Below are 19,387 nucleotides of genomic sequence, written 5' to 3' on the forward strand. Positions count from 1 at the left end.
TATTAACAATTCAGAAATTGATTAAAGACTCATTCTTGATAAGTAGACAGATGCAAATATAATAAAATGAGTTAAACATAATTATATTATACTTTAATACAATGTATCAGTATCGAAGAGTGACTTAAACGCCAAATAAAATAAAACATTTACTTTCGCATTTATAATACTAAGCATATTATATTGTAATAAGAAAAAGTTTTCTCATCTCCGTAGGTAATATCAATTTCGGATATCACAACTCTGGTCTTTTGGGAGCGTATTAATAGCATTAGGGGCCCCATATATTTGCTTATTATTTTGTATGCTATTTATACTTTATGAAAGGTAATTCAGTAAGAAAAGTAAGCAAGTGTTTAGATGTGAAATTTAAAAAGCTAATGTTTATAAGAAAATGTATTATAAGAAAATGTGAAGAGATGAGTAGAGAGTGCTCGGTGAGAGAGAAGTGAATCGCTTATTATAAGTCAAAACTAGAATGATCATTTATTTAACAAAATTGTTTCCTTAAAAAAATATCAAATTTAAACAAAGATCCACGAAAACAATATATTTTACGAAAGTTTTTTCTACTAAGATAAACCTGCTAAGATAAAGCTGCTCGATAAAGTATTTCTGAACCAATTCTTAAAAGGCTGGCAACGCACTCGCAAATCCTCTGGCATTGAGAGTCCATGGGCGGCAGTATCACTTAACATCAGATGAGCCTCGAGCCCGTTTTCCCCATTCTATAAAAAATAGTAAACCACGACGTATCAACGAGGAGGTCCTATTCGATTGCCGGCGAAACAACAATTGTTGCGATTGGATACCATTGATCAATTACTAGACAAAAGTTCCCAATGATTACCGACGTAATTTCTACCTCATTAGCAACACTATGAGAGATCAAAGAATGATAAGGAGATAGTAACACAATACCTAAAAGATCCGTCTCTGGGCAAAGCCTAGCCAAAGTAGGGAGTAAATAAATAATTCCATAAAATCGTCCTAAACTTCGTTCAAATTATGTAAATGCGAGAGGCAACTTTTTCGTTTCATATTTTTCTACTAAAAAATCACTTCCTTTCATTGACTATTCAGAGCTATATTCAGACTGAAACTCATTAAGTATCTTGTCTATCTTGCGATTAAATACGGTAAAATGTCTTTTATATACTTATATAAAAATAATTAATCATCTTAAAGAAAATTATTTCTATACCAATAGATGCTAAATTAAGGTCAAAAAATTAAATGGGTCATAATACTGTCACAATATCGCTGAAACGTGAAGCTATACTGATTCAGTTAACGTTGGGTGGTATCTAAAAGTAGATCCTAACTTTTGATTTGAGATCTTTTTGAAATGTTTTTTCTTTTTGTTAGAGGACAATAGTATAGGTAATAACCTATATGGAAAGTTTATAAAAGTTTATAAATAGAAATTTAAAACAAATTTAAAAACTTTGGTCCCTTCGGCTGTGTACCTTAAACGCTGGCAGCATTTCTTCGCTGTATTGCGATACTTATTCGTTGAGCGAGGTAAGAACCAGCTCTGGGGTCACCAGCACAATCTAACAGTCGCCAAATTAAATCTTTAATTAGCGCCTGTGCACTTGAACCCCACGGCCTAAGTTTCTACATCAAGGGCAAACACAATCAAAGTTGGAAAGAAGTTGAAGTTTAGATTAATAACGTAGCTTAAAAATGGTTCTGAAAGTTAAAAATACTTATCAAACATATTATTCACGCTTTGTTTAGTTATAATTAAATTAGTTAATTGGAATGATCTCATTATATTGATACAATTATATTTTCTTTTGTCCCCGTAACACGCACATGCTTATATTTAAGCATGCTATCTCTTTCAGACAATCAGCTGTGAGCAAACAGTCGACTATTTAAACACAGGCCAAAAATTGATGTTTAACCATTAATTAGAAATCAATACTCTCTAGATCATACACGTGACACAATGTCGAAATTTCTCATTAATTACATGATGCAAAGATTTAAAAGTCTTGTAATAAAACCGTTAAAATCGATACAGGTGTTTGCGATTGACTGAGACGTGACAACACTAGTTACACATCAGCGATGCCAACTCCTAGACGCTTCACTCTAGGATCAAGTTCGAATAAAATACCAAAAATAAAAATGTTTTTGTTCTACACTCAGTTTGAGAAGTAATTTCAAACATGCATAAAAAATACATTCAATTAGTATAAAATAGCTGTTATTTCGATCTTGGAGTATAATAACTTTTTGATGTTTCAGTTACAGTCACGCTTGGAGCACGTTTATATTTGGTTTATTTTGTTGGTTGGGTTCTAGGCCTAATATAAATTGTATAAAACTCTAAATTCTCTCTCTTAATTGGACTTGGCGTTACTGCTTCATCTTTTAAAATGAAATTTAAACAAATGTAAAAACTGGTTCTTTAACATACATATACCAAGTAGCAATTGCTCATTCAATCAAATGTGTATCTAAGACAATATTCGAAAAAAGTTAAGTGACGTCATCTATGTCGGCCCATAGCGCAAGTTGACTTGCAATTTATAATTTTCACAAAAACCTCTGAACCCTTTTTCATTGAGTCATAGCAAAAGCTTTCTATAGCGCTTAATCACATCTGCTGTCTACAAAGTAGGCAATATTGACTACAACGCTACCATTCAGCCTCTATCTGGTCATTTAAACTGAGAGATGAAACATGGCGCTTTATAAGGGAAGTCCACACTTTTTATCGACATCGATAAATGGAATGTGCCGTGCTCGATTAGAAACGTCAACTTACTTATGTCGAAAGGAGCAGGAAGCTGATTTATTAGTCCCATCATGGTTTGAACAAACATATATAAAAAGTGTTTGTACCTTATTTCAGGAAGTACATTAACTAACATAATAAAATCATAAATATATTTTAAATTGTTATATGTATATTGTGAATTGTGATATATTTATCTATAAACAAAGGTAGATAACTAAATCTCAGCGATCTTCCTTTTTCACGACTTATTTAAAAAAATATCACAAATAAAAATATAGAAAATTGAAAATTTTCTTTATGTTAAATGGCTGTAAATAAAAGTTTTACTAAGACATTTATTAAAATTAATTAATTTATAGTAGGTGGAACATAAACATAGTTTTTATGTCTACCAGGACGTCGAACTAATTGATGATTATATGTTGTTCACGCAACACATCACCAATAAAATTCACTACTAACGTTATAACCAAGCCGTTGAGATAACACTGATTCAAAAGCCAATAAGTCATACTAACTTATATCTCTAGCTTAACTAATTGGACATTAAATTTGATACAGTTCCACCGTAGAAGATCGTAAAAACTCTAATTAGGAATAATTTAATAGACGTATCTCAGTACGGCTGTCAATTCGTTAAAATAACAAAGCGATAAACGTTTATGCGTATGGCTGTCACTTAGAAATCAATACCACTTTTTCATAGATATAAACTGATTGAAATGGTCTCAGTGAATTCTTGAAATCAATAAAAACCTATTAGCAACTATCTTAATTGCATGACTTATAGCAAATACCAGACAAGCATGAAATAAACATCTGCTGAAATTATTTTCTTTTATAAAAACAAATCATTACCGCAAGTCATTGACCTGTTCTTATTTTTGTATTACAAATAATTTTATGAAACTATTTTGCCTGTATTGGATATTATTTATGATAAAAGATTAAAATGTCTTTTTTCACCCTGCCTTTATGAAAGTACATTAAACCCAGAACATAATAATAATACTAGACCAAACATACACTCATTGCCTACCATTTTTTTTAATCAGTGTTTGAATCTTTGGGCAAAGTATTACTTCCGTAAGTCAATAACGTAGTGGAATTGATAGTCAAGAGTCATATAATGCTAAATCGCGACTCTGAATCTTACTTACTTACTAAATTAAATTATCCCTTTGCTTTTTCATGTGTCCTTTTTTATTGTATCACTGTTTACATATTATGCTTTAATTGCATTGTTTCGTTCCATTAGTTTTGTCTAAGTAATTTAAATTTTTCTTACATTGGTTGTCTGGAAGAGATTGCACTTCTTTGAGTTGAATTATAATATATTTCTTTATTATAGCAACGAAGAGTAAATAATTTTCTTTAATTTTCAGTTAAAAGACAGAAATTGGCTAAATTAAAATAGATTATAGTAGAATTTATAGTTTTTAAATCTAGACATTATATCTAGATAATTATTAGTATTCAAAAATTTATATCTTACCTCATTAGAGAACTGGTAGTAAATTTATTTGTAAAAACATTTTTAATTGACGGTATAAGTGTACATTACTTACATGAAATTAATAATTTGATTTGAGGGCCAGTTATTCGTTAGTCTCGAAATAAATAACTAACGAAAAGCGTGATAGAAACATCGATACTTTTAACATCCCTAGCTGGTGCCGCAATGTCGACAGGGTGCTAGAAGTGCTTCAGAGGCCGGGCGATTCAGACGGGTTACTGACCTTTGTAACATTATTTAAACAGTGCCAACTTGTTACTCATTCAACAATTTCTAAATGCATTTCGTATTATTAAGCGAAGTGTGGACTAACATTTCTTGTAGCTAACTGTATGAAAACCTTAGTTTGGGGATTGCAAGACTACTCTTTGACATATAAATCTCTTGTCAATAATTAGCTGGAACACTCTCTATGATAATGTGACTAACTCGGAAGTTGTTGTTGTTGACAATTCACACCAATTGTCCTAGTCCCATGTTAAGCTGGTGAAGCTTGTGTTATGGGTACTAGGCAACGGATATACATACATATTATAGATAGATAGACATATAAATACATATTTAAACACCCAAGACCTAAGCACAATACCAAATGCTCATCACATCGATGTTTGTCTCAGCCGGGGATTGAACCCGGGACCCATGGATTCGCAGTCAGGGGTACTAACCACTAGACCAATGAGCCGTCAAAGGAAGTGAGTACGTCACATTCATTTTGTGTCCAGTCATAATCATATCTTGGGCGTTGTTAGCAAACTTAAAACGGGAAGAAAATTGTCAGGTTGACGTTTTAAAATACGGGCCGTATTCATTATGTAATACAATCGGAACCATTTGGTAACGAGGGTAAGTTTGCAGAGTCTATATGACCACAATGACCAGTAACAATTCATTTATTTTGATTGCGCTAGGTCTGGGTTTCAGAATTCTGTATCTGTTTTGTGATCATTTGCTTTTTATAATAAGCCTGACACTGTCAACTTGTTGAAGTTATACTTCTTTAGGCGCGTTATGAAAAATTGATGAGAGTGAAATTTTACGATGCGCGCGCACCGTGACACGAAATTAACAGAATGAAGTTGCCCACGGAAGATGCCACGGCATTGGACATAATTTAAAAACAACATTCGAATAATAATAAAATTTATGTTACACTTAATGTAAGAGAATAATAATAAATATTTATGTATTTAATTTTTCAAATGCAAACTGAACTTTATTGACTATAATCACTCCTTTTGCAGGCTTTGATTATTTAATTGTAATTAAATATTTGCATGCAATCAAAAACTATTTTTAATAATGCTAAAGAAGTATAACTTCTTACGCGCGTACATAAGTAGGTACACGCACCCTTTTTTTAGTCTATAGCAAGCGTGTTTCCTAACGATGTTTTTCTTCACTGTGCGAGCGAGTGTTAATTTGCGAACATAGAGAGTTCATTGGTGCACAGCGGGATAGAACCTACCAGGGATAAAAGTCGCAACACTTAAGCCACTAAGCAGGCACTGCACTTTAAAGGCCGATTTACATTATCTTAGTGTTTAGGAGAGTGCTTTAGTACAACTTGAAAGGCAAGTTCTTTAGCGTAGCGTTTACTAAAGCACTCTCCTAAACACTAAGATAATGTAAATCGGCCTTAACGCGAACTATATTAAAGTGTATTTCAAAATGCACAAACATTATAAAATTGTCTCTTACTTGTTCTTAATTAAAGTGACACAAGTTTTCATTCATTTATTTCAAAAACACTTGTATTTACAATATTCTGAACCTGCATTGTAATAATAATAATAAAAATTTAAACAAATTTTTAAAAGCAGTTTTCACATTACAGTTATAACAGCAAATCTACCTTGACATTATTGCTTATAAACATTTGATAATAAAACAAAGAGAATTAATTCAATTCTATAAATAGTTGTTCTATCCCAATGTTTGAGTTGTGTGTCACATAGGCCTATATGAGTCCTGTGTAAACGTAACGCGAAACATTGGTTAAGTTGAAAATCGGTAAACGAAACACGTCACGCGTTCGAATGTGTTCGAAATAAGACAATTTAACGCCTTCAAAACATTTGTCATAATAGATTAATTCGTATCTAAATATTTATTTACACTTCTTTGCAAGAAATACAGTATGTACAATGTACATCGCTTTCGTGCGATGTCTTCCAGGGCAACCAATAAGCTGAGCAAGAAGTGCCAAACTACCTACATAATATGTACAATTACTTAGAGATGAATGGAACAAAACAATCAAAACATACGTACGCGATGAAAAAGGACACATGAATCACGATAATTTTAGTTAGAACAGTTAGTACCAAAGTACAGGTAATGCTTGTACAGTAAATTTAAAGGAATATGGAGGAGAGAAGATATAAATTTATTCGTATTCTTTTATTACCTCTTTGCAATCCATAGACACGGGCATTACCTATATACAGCAATATCTCACTATTCAAGGAATAATACGAATAAAAATTTGCGACAAGGATTTATCAGTACAATCTTAATTTTAATTATGGTTAATTATGTTGTATTAATTAATGTCACGGTACTAGGCTGCCATACAGCATACAACAACTAATTAATAACAACATTATAAAAATGTCGATATTATTTTTTGTTATTATTTTCATGTGGAGCCAAAAACCACTAAACTAAGTAACTAGTAATGTTGATATTAAAATAAATATATCGAAAATGTTGGCTATGCCGCCATCGATGAGTAGGCATCATTGATATCATTTAATTTAAGAAAAAAAAATCAAGCTTAAATAATATAAACTAAAACTAGAATAAAGTGAAAATTACTTAATTGTCTTTGGTACAACTAAATTAAAGATTCTATATTGAGATACACAAGTGGTACGTACAAAAGATAGATCCAAATAATAAACTTTAGTTCCGCTTTATTGCCTTATTTATTCATTTATCTGCGTATTTTTAACCCCTTCATACTTATCTGTGGTTTTTAATCAATTTCTTTATCTGTGCTTTTTTTAACCGATTTAATTATTTATCTATCTTCACAGCACTGATCTGCGATATAGATCACTGAAACACGTGTGTCTGCCGCATGCAATTCATCAGATTTCACTTTTTAAATGTTAAGTACCTCTGCACTGCAGTGATGCTTGCCAAATAGCAGGATGCGTTGAATGCGTTATGATTCATATCCCACTTCAATTAAAATATATTGCTGCATCCTCGCTGCACTAAATCTCAAATAATGTACCTAAGGTTAATGAACAAAGAAAATATTTCAATTTAGTAAAAATAGCGGTGCGTGGTAGTCAAGTGAGGTTTGAACGGCTATGGGCTGATGGGATTTTCGTGTGGTTAACGGACGGTGAGCAAATCAATTTGCTTAGACAAATTTTTGACCCAAAAATATATTACGTGAGTACGGCAGGCTGTTTATTTTTATATTAAAATTGTATTAATACAGAACAGTATTTTTTATTAATTTAAATCAATGTTTTATTAGAATTAAATATTCATTTCTAAACGTAGGTGTATTTCAAGCAGCATTTGTTCAGGTTTAGTTTTAGTTACGAACAAGAAGTGTTTGTTTTATGTTAATTTTAAGAATTTTTGTAGTAGGAACTTTATGAAAACAATTTAAATAAAACATATCTTATAGTATATAATATATACCTTTCTAGTATCCAGTATACTAATAAGACACTAAATATTATGTTGAATTGTTAAATATTTTGGTCAATTAAACAATACTTCTAAAAAAAGCTTAGTAGCTAAGCATACTTAATAAATTTGTTCAAATCCTAGCTTATAAATTTTTGTTTCTTTATTTTACATTTACCCGCACAGTGAAGGAAAAAGTTTTTCTAAGAACAATGATCAGACTGGCTTTCAGTCAAAATCTCTTTGTTTATAAAAAAAGATCAAATGAATATGCAATAATGTCTGGCAAGACTAACAGTGTTGTAGCGCCACTGTGTATGTATGACGTATGTATGTATGTATATTTCGATATAGTCCATCGAAAATATACCGTCATTTACATATGAAAACTAGTATTGAAATATTTTCATAACTGCTTATGTAAGCTAAAGTTTAACTGCAATACTCGTCAGGACACGAGTTAAACCGCGCGTAAGACCCTTTTCCTTTGATTTCCCAGGAGAGCACCCGTGACGCTGAATTTTTCACAAATTTTCAAAACTTTCCCGAAAGTTGCACACCTGTGGATGGCATTCTATTAAAGAACAAATAAGAAATTATCTGTTTTATATTACGACTGATTTATTCGTAACAATTTAGTAGACATTAATATGAAACACGTCTCCTAAACTTCTAAATTGATTCATATAATTTTCTTACGGTATTTATAAACAAAAGAAGACGCAAACAAAGTCGTGGACAACAGCTCGTCATAAATAAATAATATCCTAATGGATAAAATTACGTAGGAATATATTTCAAGCGAAACTACGAGCTTTACACTCATTTTTAAATTATCCGCTAGATGTCGCTAGGTTTATTTCACTTGATTCTGAATCGCGCTAGCACTGTGTTTTCAAAATCAATGACTTCTTCTACACTTTAAAGTAATGGTATCGCTTCTCGGCCTTTTGGCTAAGATCAAAGTGTAGTATCTGTTCTTTTCAGCTTAATATCTGAAAGTTCCCGCATAGCGGGACCAGTATATTAAACTGATTTTTGGAAACTGACGGGATGTTCGGGGCTCGCTCCACTCCTGTCACGGGTCGGCCCGGCATTGCAGTGCCGCCGGGATCGGCCCACATAATACATAAATGGAAATTTCTATTTTCTCTAATATTTGATAAGTCGGATTATTAAATTTAGATTTTGCACTTGCAGTGGATAATGTTCTTTTCATTTATCGTATCCCTGTCCCTGTGTGACCTTGATGCTTTCATCAAATTGTGCTATGTGATGCTGGATTGATAATCAACGCTAGCAGATGAGATTGATGATAATAAAATTTACCTATACTCGTCACTATCGCGTTCCGGCACTCACGCCACATAATCATGCCTCAGGTAGATTGAATTCATTAAATGAATGAAGTCCAGGCTAATAAATATACATAGGTACACTGGTTTTATTATGATTGATAATCATTTTAATTGGAATAACTACAGAGAACTTCCTTGTAATAAATTAAGACACCTATTTGCAAGATTTAAAATAATGCTTTACCACGCGCTTGCTGAGTTATTCATACAGCACGGATATACAGCCCCCCAAACCTGCATACTTTATCGGCCGATAGTTTAATCGGGCTGTTAATGAGTATAAACATATTAGTATATGATCCCGATTTACAACGACCTTCACCGAGATGCTTATTTAATGAAACGTATTTTATATTTAATTTAATATGTCAATAAATATAATCCATATGGGTTGTTTAATTAATATTTAAAAAAAAAAAATTTTTATAATTTGCATGTAGTAAATTTTTTTCAAATGTCAAAGAAACAAAAATTTATATGCTTAGGCACTAAGTGTTTTTAAATTAGTAGTATTTTTTTTAAGATTAACTTATATTTTTTTTAAATACCAAAATATTTAAAAAACGCAACATAATATCTATATGCATTTGTTATTTATTTGTAATTTTTCAGTATACTAGAAAGGCATTAGATATCTTATTTCAAAAACATTTTTTAATGTTTTATTTTGATTTTATATTGATTGTATTTTTTTCTTTTTCTCTTAGTTCTTTAGTTTCAAAGTAAAGGTTACCATGATTGATCCCTTTTACTGTTTTTGTACTTAATTAATAATGTTAAATAAAAATTTTCGAAGCGTTTAAATTACATCATTTTTGTCCGTCATCGGTAAGACAATTAGTGTATAATTTTAATTATAGATTTATACTAGCTTATCCGGCAAACGTCGTTTTGCCATGTATATCATTTATTATAAAAAATAGGGGTTGATCCTAGAGGGGTGAAAATTAGGGTTGTATGTATTTTTAATTCTGTATCATAAAAATATAAAAATTGTTTTATCTAAAAATTTAAAAAATAAATAATTTAGGGGTGGACTACCCTTAACATTTAGGGGGATGAGAAATAGATGTTGTCCGATTCTCAGTTATACCCAATATACACACAAAATTTCATGAGAATCGGTCAAGCCGTTTCGGAGGAGTTTAACCACAAACACCGCGATACGAGAATATTATATATGTATTAGATAAATTTAGACATTTCTAATCATGTATCTCCTTATTAATATCGACATAACAACCTAAAAAAATATATCTCTCGTGTAAGAAAAATAATTATATCCCCAACTAATAATCATAATATTGCTCTATAAATTAAATGTTGCACACTAATTAATTTTCATCATCGGTCACTAAACGGTTCAACTAGAAACAAACGCCCTAAGTTCTACCATACGTGCCAACATTTTCAACCCTATTTCACTTACATAAGGTAAATTTTGGTTTGGCTTTCTGATTATCTGTCATTAGAATTGTCTTGTGTTGACAGACAAGTGGGAATAAGGTTGGCGCGTCCGGTGACATTTGAATTGCCTATTAGTGCGGTACATTAGATGACATTAGATTTGCGTAGGGAGTCAGGTTAGTATATACTCCATTGGGTAGGACAGAAGGAAGTTATTCGAAAAAGATCTGTATTAATTAAATAGCGATTTTGACAAATAAAATGTAATAAAATTAAAATTGGTATACACTATCTGTTTCTTTTCTAATGTAATTTTCGAAATGTCAATACGAAGCAACTGCCATTTTTTGACAATTGACACATGCTATAAAAAATATTATCTACTTGGTACCTATGTGATTCCTAAAATAGCATTAATAGTCTGTAGTAATATAATAATTAGGTATCTGTAAATTGTTGTTTTACTTTTATCAGATCAAGGATTTAATTCAGAACCGCCCTTTAAATTTCTTTTATAAAAAAATCAATGGCGCTATAACATTTTTTTTAGGTCTGGGCCTCAGATTTCTGTATCTACTTCATGATCATTTGTTAATCTAATAGGCAAGTAGTTGATCAGCCTCCTGTGCCTGACGCACGCCGTTGACTTTTTGGGTCTAAGGCAAGCCGCTTTCCTCACGATGTTTTCCTTCACCGTTCGAGCGAATGTTAAGTGCGCTCATAAAAAAGTCCATTGGTGCACAGCTGGAGATCGAGCCTACGACCTCATTGATGAGATTCGCACGCCGAAAACCAAATTTAATACACATGACATTTTTTTTTTATGTAATTTGTTAGACAATCGTTCTGTGTCTAAAACAAAAATTGTTTTACACAAATCTCTTGATTATACGCCATGCGCACCAGTAAGTCACAAAGGCGGTGAATATATGAAGTAATATATAGAGAAAGGAAAGGTATCGTAAATTATGTAGTAGGCTTTGGTGAGGTGCTTTATCTCTCATGTATGTGCATAAATTAAGTACATATGAGTACGGGTGAGTACGGTACAAATCTAGGTGCTATAACTTTAAATAAATACATTAAAGGTAGTTTTATTATTACAAGGAAGCCGCAGACTGCAGCAAGTACTCAGAAAGAGAAAGAAGATTTAATTATAGTAGACATATCGCATTTGTTTTTGGTTTGTTCATCGTAAATGCGTTTAATAGTTATGAACACCGAAGGAAAATTCGTCGGCGCACAGTTTGAACACACCACACACACGGTAGAAAGTAGCCAGCGTGCATTCTTAAGCATTCCCAATTTTCTTCGAAAAAATACTACTTCGGAAAGTATTAAATGCTGCCAGGATTAAAGGTAAACACGACCTCAGGGTAGAAAGAAGCCAACACGCACTCTTAAGCAATCGTACTTTTCGTCAACAAAATAATACTTCGGAAAGTATTAAATGCTGCCACGATTAAAGGTAAACACGACCTCAGGGTAGAAAGAAGCCAACACGCACTCTTAAGCAATCGTACTTTTCGGCAACAAAATAATACTTCTTCGGAAAGTATAAAATGTTGCCAGGATTTAAGGTAAACACGACCTCAGGGTAGAAAGTAGCTATCACGCACTCTTAAGCATTCGTACTTTTCGTCAACAAAATAATACTTCGGAAAGTATTAAATGCTGCCAGGATTAAAGGTAAACACGACCTCAAAGTAGCAAGTAGCCAGCACGCACTCTTAAGCAATCGTACTTTTCGTCAACAAAATAATACTTCGGAAAGTATTAAATGCTGCCACGATTAAAGGTAAACACGACCTCAGGGTAGAAAGAAGCCAACACGCACTCTTAAGCAATCGTACTTTTCGGCAACAAAATAATACTTCTTCGGAAAGTATAAAATGTTGCCAGGATTTAAGGTAAACACGACCTCAGGGTAGAAAGTAGCTATCACGCACTCTTAAGCATTCGTACTTTTCGTCAACAAAATAATACTTCTTCGGAAAGTATTAAATGCTGCCACGATTAAAGGTAAACACGACCTCAGGGTAGAAAGAAGCCAACACGCACTCTTAAGCAATCGTACTTTTCGTCAACAAAATAATACTTCTTCGGAAAGTATTAAATGCTGCCACGATTAAAGGTAAACACGACCTCAGGGTAGAAAGAAGCCAACACGCACTCTTAAGCAATCGTACTTTTCGTCAACAAAATAATACTTCGGAAAGTATTAAATGCTGCCATGATTAAAGGTAAACACGACCTCAGGGTAGAAAGAAGCCAACACGCACTCTTAATCAATCGTACTTTTCGGCAACAAAATACTACTTCGGAAAGTATTAAATGCTGCCAGGACCAAGCTTTTTAATTTAATTTAATGTTTTTTTTACCTTATATTTAAATATTTTATTTTGGTTAATATTATAAATAAAACGTACACCGTAGAAGATGTAATGGATGGAAAGTTTTAAAAATATTCATTCAGTCATTTTTTACCCTTTGTATTCAGCTATCTATATATTTTCTAAAGGTATTGAAAGAAACATTACTTCGCGCTCATGATGTGTGAAAAACTATGACCTACGTTATGTAGCGGAAAATTGTGGAAACTTCTTTGAATGAATGTTTATTCGCTGTGAAATGAGGCATTGAAGATAAATTCTGAATAAGAAAGCGTTTTAGGATTAATTTGCGATTCTATATAAAGTAAAAGTGTGCGGTTGAAAAATCACAATTCACAATAAATAACAATTATATATATTTGTTTACTTTATTACCCCAATATAACCTTATGATATTTCATAGATAAAAATCCTCAAAACCCAAAACAATCATGGACAAGAACTACTTTTTTTTCTTTTTACGTGTCTGATTTATTGTATAGCCCTGTTGAAGCCGACCATCCAATTCAATAGGACCACGCGTGAGGCGCATTCATCGCTCAATTCATTTGTTAGGACGTAGAAAACATCTTGAACTTAGAGAAATCCCTTAAAACATCAACGCAAGCAAATAGATGTACTCCAAGCCCCATACGATGATCATACTAAGCATATATAAAAACGTGCTCAATCTAAGGTGTAGCACGCACTATGAAGTACCCTCTCGGGTACACTGACGTATAATATCAGACTATTATGTACCCTCTTGAGAACCCTTAAATAGCTATTGTCTGGAATTTTATACTTTTTCGTGAATTTCGAAACTATAAACGAAAGAAACGACAAAAGACCTTCATTAATAGCCCATTATAGTTCTCTATGTAATTGCACGTTGAATATTTAGTAATTCTCCAAGAATTCTGGCATTGTATTGTACAATCTGGCTTGGTACGCAACTAAAGATTTGTATCCAAAATATGATTTTAGACGGCCTGTATGGTTCCTGTCTGGCTAGGCTAAAAAAATCTGAAATGGATTTCTTGGCTTGCGATAAAATATATCGTGTAAATTATGTTCTATATACATTTGAATGAATTCAAAGTGTCAAAAATTAGCTATGTTTGGATTTTTTTCTATCAAGCGAAGTTATTTAAATCATGTATCGATCAAAATGGATACATAAACTACTCAACTCCACCATATATTTTATACCTTTTGCCTACTTCAAGAAATGATGACGAAAATTGGAACGAAACAAGTACTTTTTTGGAGTTAGACGACCATATAGGTCATTAAGCGAATAATAATTTTTATATAGGAAATTACTGCTAAAATTTGTTGTTGGAAGTGTGATATTTTAATTATATTTTGTCATGTATTTTAGAATAGGTAGATTATTACGTATACTGTAGAAAATGCATCGTGATGTTGTGGAAATAAATAAGTTTTGTAAATTCGTGAAATCTTATATGAAAAGCAAGGAAAGCCTCGGATTAACAGTTAATACCGAAATCCGCGCCATATTAAATAAGCCTCAACCCTTGACCTTTGTCTGTGGCAGGTGAAAGAAAATTCATGAGGTGTTGGATAAACGTCGGCTTCGACCCTTCGTTCCTTCCGACGTCTGCCTTTTGTTATCAATAGCCTTGAATGATAACGAAAATGAAAATACGTAGATAAATATATAGGTATATAAACCTATTTATATGTTTATTTAAAAGCTTACGCGAAATTGTAGCTGAGACGATAGCTGGAAAGTACTCTTAACGTTGAGTTATGTAAATAGTGTATGTCTGTTCAGAAGTTATTAAATTTATTCTATAACCATTACTATACGAATATATCAGGACTTCAATATCAAAGAGTTCATTTCATTCTGTTAAGAATAAATGTAATTAGACTAGACATAAATACTGTTACATAAAAACTTTTCTTCTTTTCAACTTTTTAATTATTTTGAATTTGGAACACATTTTAAAAACTTCTTCCGATTTTGCCCCATTTCACATATTTTTTCGTGTTCAAATTTCAATATTTTAAAGAAAATAGGATTGCAGTGATTGCCTAGCACAAAGTGTGTATGGAGCCGTATCATATATCGTTGACCGCTTTATATATCTCGGATCCCAAATCTCTAACGGAAGCACTTTCCCCGAGTTAAAAAGGCGAATTGCCATGAAGATGCCCGTTTAAGCAAAATCTGGAAGAAAAGAGGAATTGGTATCAAAAACCAAAATCAGACTGACGGTATTAGTATTCCCTATATTTCTGTATGGAGTAAAACGTGGACTATCTTGGCTCGAGATAGGCAAAGAATTGATGCTTTTGAGATTCGATCCTGACCCAACTCCACATACGGATTCACCAGTCTACTATAAGCCGTGAACTATATCATATTTCAGCATCGCAAACGCAGAGGCGATGAGAACATGGAGAAAACTGATCGTGGTTGGTAACACAGATGGTAAAAGATGACGTGGCCGTTCACCGACCAGATGGATCAAGTGAAAGACTCATCGTTCTCCAAACTGTATAAGAGAGGCGCTGGACAGAAACCGACGGAAGCAGATTGTCCGCTCCAGATGTTTCTTGCAGACCACAACACTCTGACATGAGCTGCCGGCAGAAGAGTAAATGTATTTATGGTACACTTATAACAAACAATAAGACAAATCAGTGCGGGCGGCCTTATCGCTTGATATGGCCATGATCGAACTCTTCTCTAGGAACAGCTTATTTAGAACACGTTACATTATTTACTATTTATCGAGCCGTGTTGGCCAAGTGCTTTCAGCGTGCGACTCTCATCCCTGAGGTTGTAAGTTCGATCCCCGGCTGTGCACCAATGGACTCTTTTCCTATGTGCGGATTTAACATTCCCTCGAACGGTGAAACATCGTGAGGAAACCGACATGTCTTAGATCCAAAATGTCAACGGCGTTTGTCAGGCACAGGAGGCTCACCTACTTCATGCATATATATAGGCATGCAACTATATAAAGCGCAAATTCGGCCCCACATGGAGTACTGCTCTCACCTCTGGGCGGGGGCTCCCCAGTACCAGCTCCTTCCACTTGACCGTATACAACGCAGAGCGGTTCGAATCGTCGACGACCAATCCCTCTCCGAGCGGCTTGATCCTTTGGCGTTGCGTAGAGATGTGGGGTCACTCTGCATCTTCTATCGCATTTACCATGGAGAGTGTTCAGAGGAGTTGTTCGGATTAATACCTGCAGCTGAATTTCATCATAGGACGTCGAGACAGAATACGAAATTCCACCCGTATCACCTCGACTTCCGCCGTTCCACAACTGAGCGTTTTGCAAGGCAGTTTTTGCCGCGCACCACCACTATGTGGAACCAGCTGCCCACTGAAGTATTTCCGAACCAATTCGACTTAGGGTCCTTCAAGAAAAGAGCGTACCAATTCTTAAAAGGCCGGCAACGCACTCGCGAGCCCTCTGGCATTGAGAGTGTCCATGGGCGACGGTATCACTTAACATCAGGTGAGCCTCCTGCCCGTTTGCCCCCCGTTCTATAAAAAAAAAAAAAAAAAAAATACTTGCCTATTAGATTGAAAAGTTATCATGAAACAGATTTAGAAATCTGAGGCCCAGACATAAAGAGGTTGTAGCGCCATTGATTTTACATTTTACAATAATTTATTTAAAATTCTACAAGATGGTGAAGCAATCGAAACTAGGTATCTGTCTAGGGGTTGTGTTTCAATAGATTTCGTAGATCTGTCGGATAATGAAAGTTAAGGATCTTACGACCCAAGACCCATGGCTTACGATTTGAATTACTCTTGACCTATTTAACTCCCGTGAGACGTATACGAGTATCTACTTCTATTTAAATGTTGACAGTATTGGTGGGTGTTCTATTTCCCGTTAGATTAATAGCTTAATACTCCAAGAAACCAATACAATGCTACATAATAACAAACTTTTTGTTACAAGATTGTATAAGAAAAATATATGGCATTTGCTTTTTGGTAGTTAGGATTAGTTTCTTGTCCTAAGACTAGGTCCTAGGACAAGAAAGTACATTCAGGTATTGTAAGAATAAATTTAATGATGTGTACATGTGCCACATACATAGATACGTAATTTTACTAGTATAGTTATTAGCAAATTATAACTTATCAATGAATGTATACTAGTCTAGTCGACAAGTTGAAAATGGAACAAAATAGAGATACTACTCCTAAAATTATGTGCGATAGCTCATTGGATCCGGAATGACGTCTAGAAAAATGTGCTAAAAGCGTGTATTAGCACATAAAAAATTGCAAAAGTTATAGACCATTAAAGATGAAAAAATAATGGCATTTAGTTTTTTGCCAATATTTAATAAACTATTAATATTTAAGAAATTTCAAATAAAGATTCTGAAAGAGGAGGAAATTTCTAATAAAAAACTCCTGACTCCCAGAACTCTATCTCCATTATTTATAATGTTAATTTAACGCTGAAAATAGGTCTGCGGGTGACATTTTTAGGATTCGCGCGTGGCGTCAAAAGCGACTACGGCACATTAATTAATTTATTTAAGGTATTGAATATTTTTTTTTAAATTTGAAAAAATTATGGTGTGTTCTGAACACTATAATTAATTTATTCCCGTTGAAAATTTTACTTAAAGTTAATTTTTCAACAAGTTAAATAATTGTTAACTAACAAAATTTTCTCGAACGACCGTCTTAATTGTAAGTGAAAAAAAATGTTTAAATAATGGTCGTAAAAATATTTGGCTTCGTAGAGCCTTTCTTACATACATACTTAACAAGATCGTGCCATAAAAGTTAAAAAAATATTTATACTTTGTTTATAACAATTTTTTTACTTAAACAAAAACTTAAAAATCCATGTAATGATGTTAAAAAAATTTTTTTTTTCTCAATCATCATATAATCGTTTTTTTATTAATACAAGATATTTATTAATTTGCAAAAAAAAAAATTCCCGCCATTTGTTGATAAATTTTTTTTCAACAAATTCATTAAATCAATATTTTTAAAAAAAAATTTAACACAACTTTATTACATTAAAAATTTTATGATTTTTAAAAAAAAAATTTTTCCTTAATAACAATTTTTAATTTTTTATAATCGTTTTTTTTAATTTTCTATTGTTTAAATAATTAGTTAAGAAATTTTTTTTTCCTAAAAATCATAATTGACAGTCTTCTATAAAGTATATAAATAAATATATATAATATAATAATATAATATATAATAATATATAATAAGTAAAGTATAAAAATATTCAATACCTTAAATAAATTAATTAATGTGCCGTAGTCGCTTTTGACGCCACGCGCGAATCCTAAAAATGTCACCCGCAGACCTATTTTCAGCGTTAAATTAACATTATAAATAATGGAGATAGAGTTCTGGGAGTTTTTTATTAGAAATTTCCTCCTCTTTCAGAATCTTTATTTGAAATTTCTTAAATATTAATAGTTTATTAAATATTGGCAAAAAACTAAATGCCATTATTTTTTCATCTTTAATGGTCTATAACTTTTGCAATTTTTTATGTGCTAATACACGCTTTTAGCACATTTTTCTAGACGTCATTCCGGATCCAATGAGCTATCGCACATAATTTTAGGAGTAGTATCTCTATTTTGTTCCATTTTCAACTTGTCGACTAGACTATACTAATTATACTAAGAAACAAGCTTATTATGTTAGTCATAGACAATATGTATATTTTTATTATATAAATTTCTGCAAAAAATGTTACTTCATTATAAGAATCAAAGGAAAAACAAGCTAAACTATCAAGCTTAAAATTATAACGCCATTTAAAAAACCCGAAAAACAAGAAGTCTACTTGTACTTAAGACTTAGACAATAGTTTAAATACTACGTTTTTTTACATACAGCAGCCACACTTAGCGGTAAGTCTCGTCTCTAAATCTTACCTCTAAAATGTGAGCTGTATATGTAGTTAATATTTGTAAAACGAATATCATGAATCGGTCGGTACATATCTTAATTAAATAACAAGAAAGAACCTTTTCGTAATTTTCATTATACATACATATTCTATTTTTGAATTATGTTATCAACCCTCTTTAATGCCATTATCACGGTCAGTTAGTATACCTTCTTAATCTGGGAAAATAGGTTAACCTGTCTGGGTATGGTATTTAGTAAAAATATCTTTATAATATATATAGCCAAGTTACAGACACTAAATAATGTATAAGCAGTGAATTCAAGTTCCTTTCTTTTCATTTCTTCTTTCTCAACCTACGCCCTTGATTTGGGAACTGGTAGTACCTAAATATAACAGTGTTCCCTGGACAGCTA

The 19,387-nt window shown here is 32.6% G+C and overlaps 1 protein-coding gene and 1 non-coding gene across 2 annotated transcripts in view; one reads left to right on the top strand and one right to left on the bottom strand.

The window, feature by feature from the left end:
- Positions 1-19,387, bottom strand: part of LOC125060761 (rap1 GTPase-activating protein 1) — a 248,782-nt gene that overhangs the window by 203,218 nt on the left and 26,177 nt on the right. The window lies entirely within an intron of this gene.
- On the top strand, positions 8,860-9,052 carry LOC125061056. Its single transcript, XR_007118964.1, has one exon. It is a non-coding gene; the product is annotated as a U2 spliceosomal RNA (small nuclear RNA).

Source organism: Pieris napi, chromosome 22 (assembly GCF_905475465.1).
Source record: "Pieris napi chromosome 22, ilPieNapi1.2, whole genome shotgun sequence".
NCBI lineage: Eukaryota > Metazoa > Arthropoda > Insecta > Lepidoptera > Pieridae > Pieris > Pieris napi.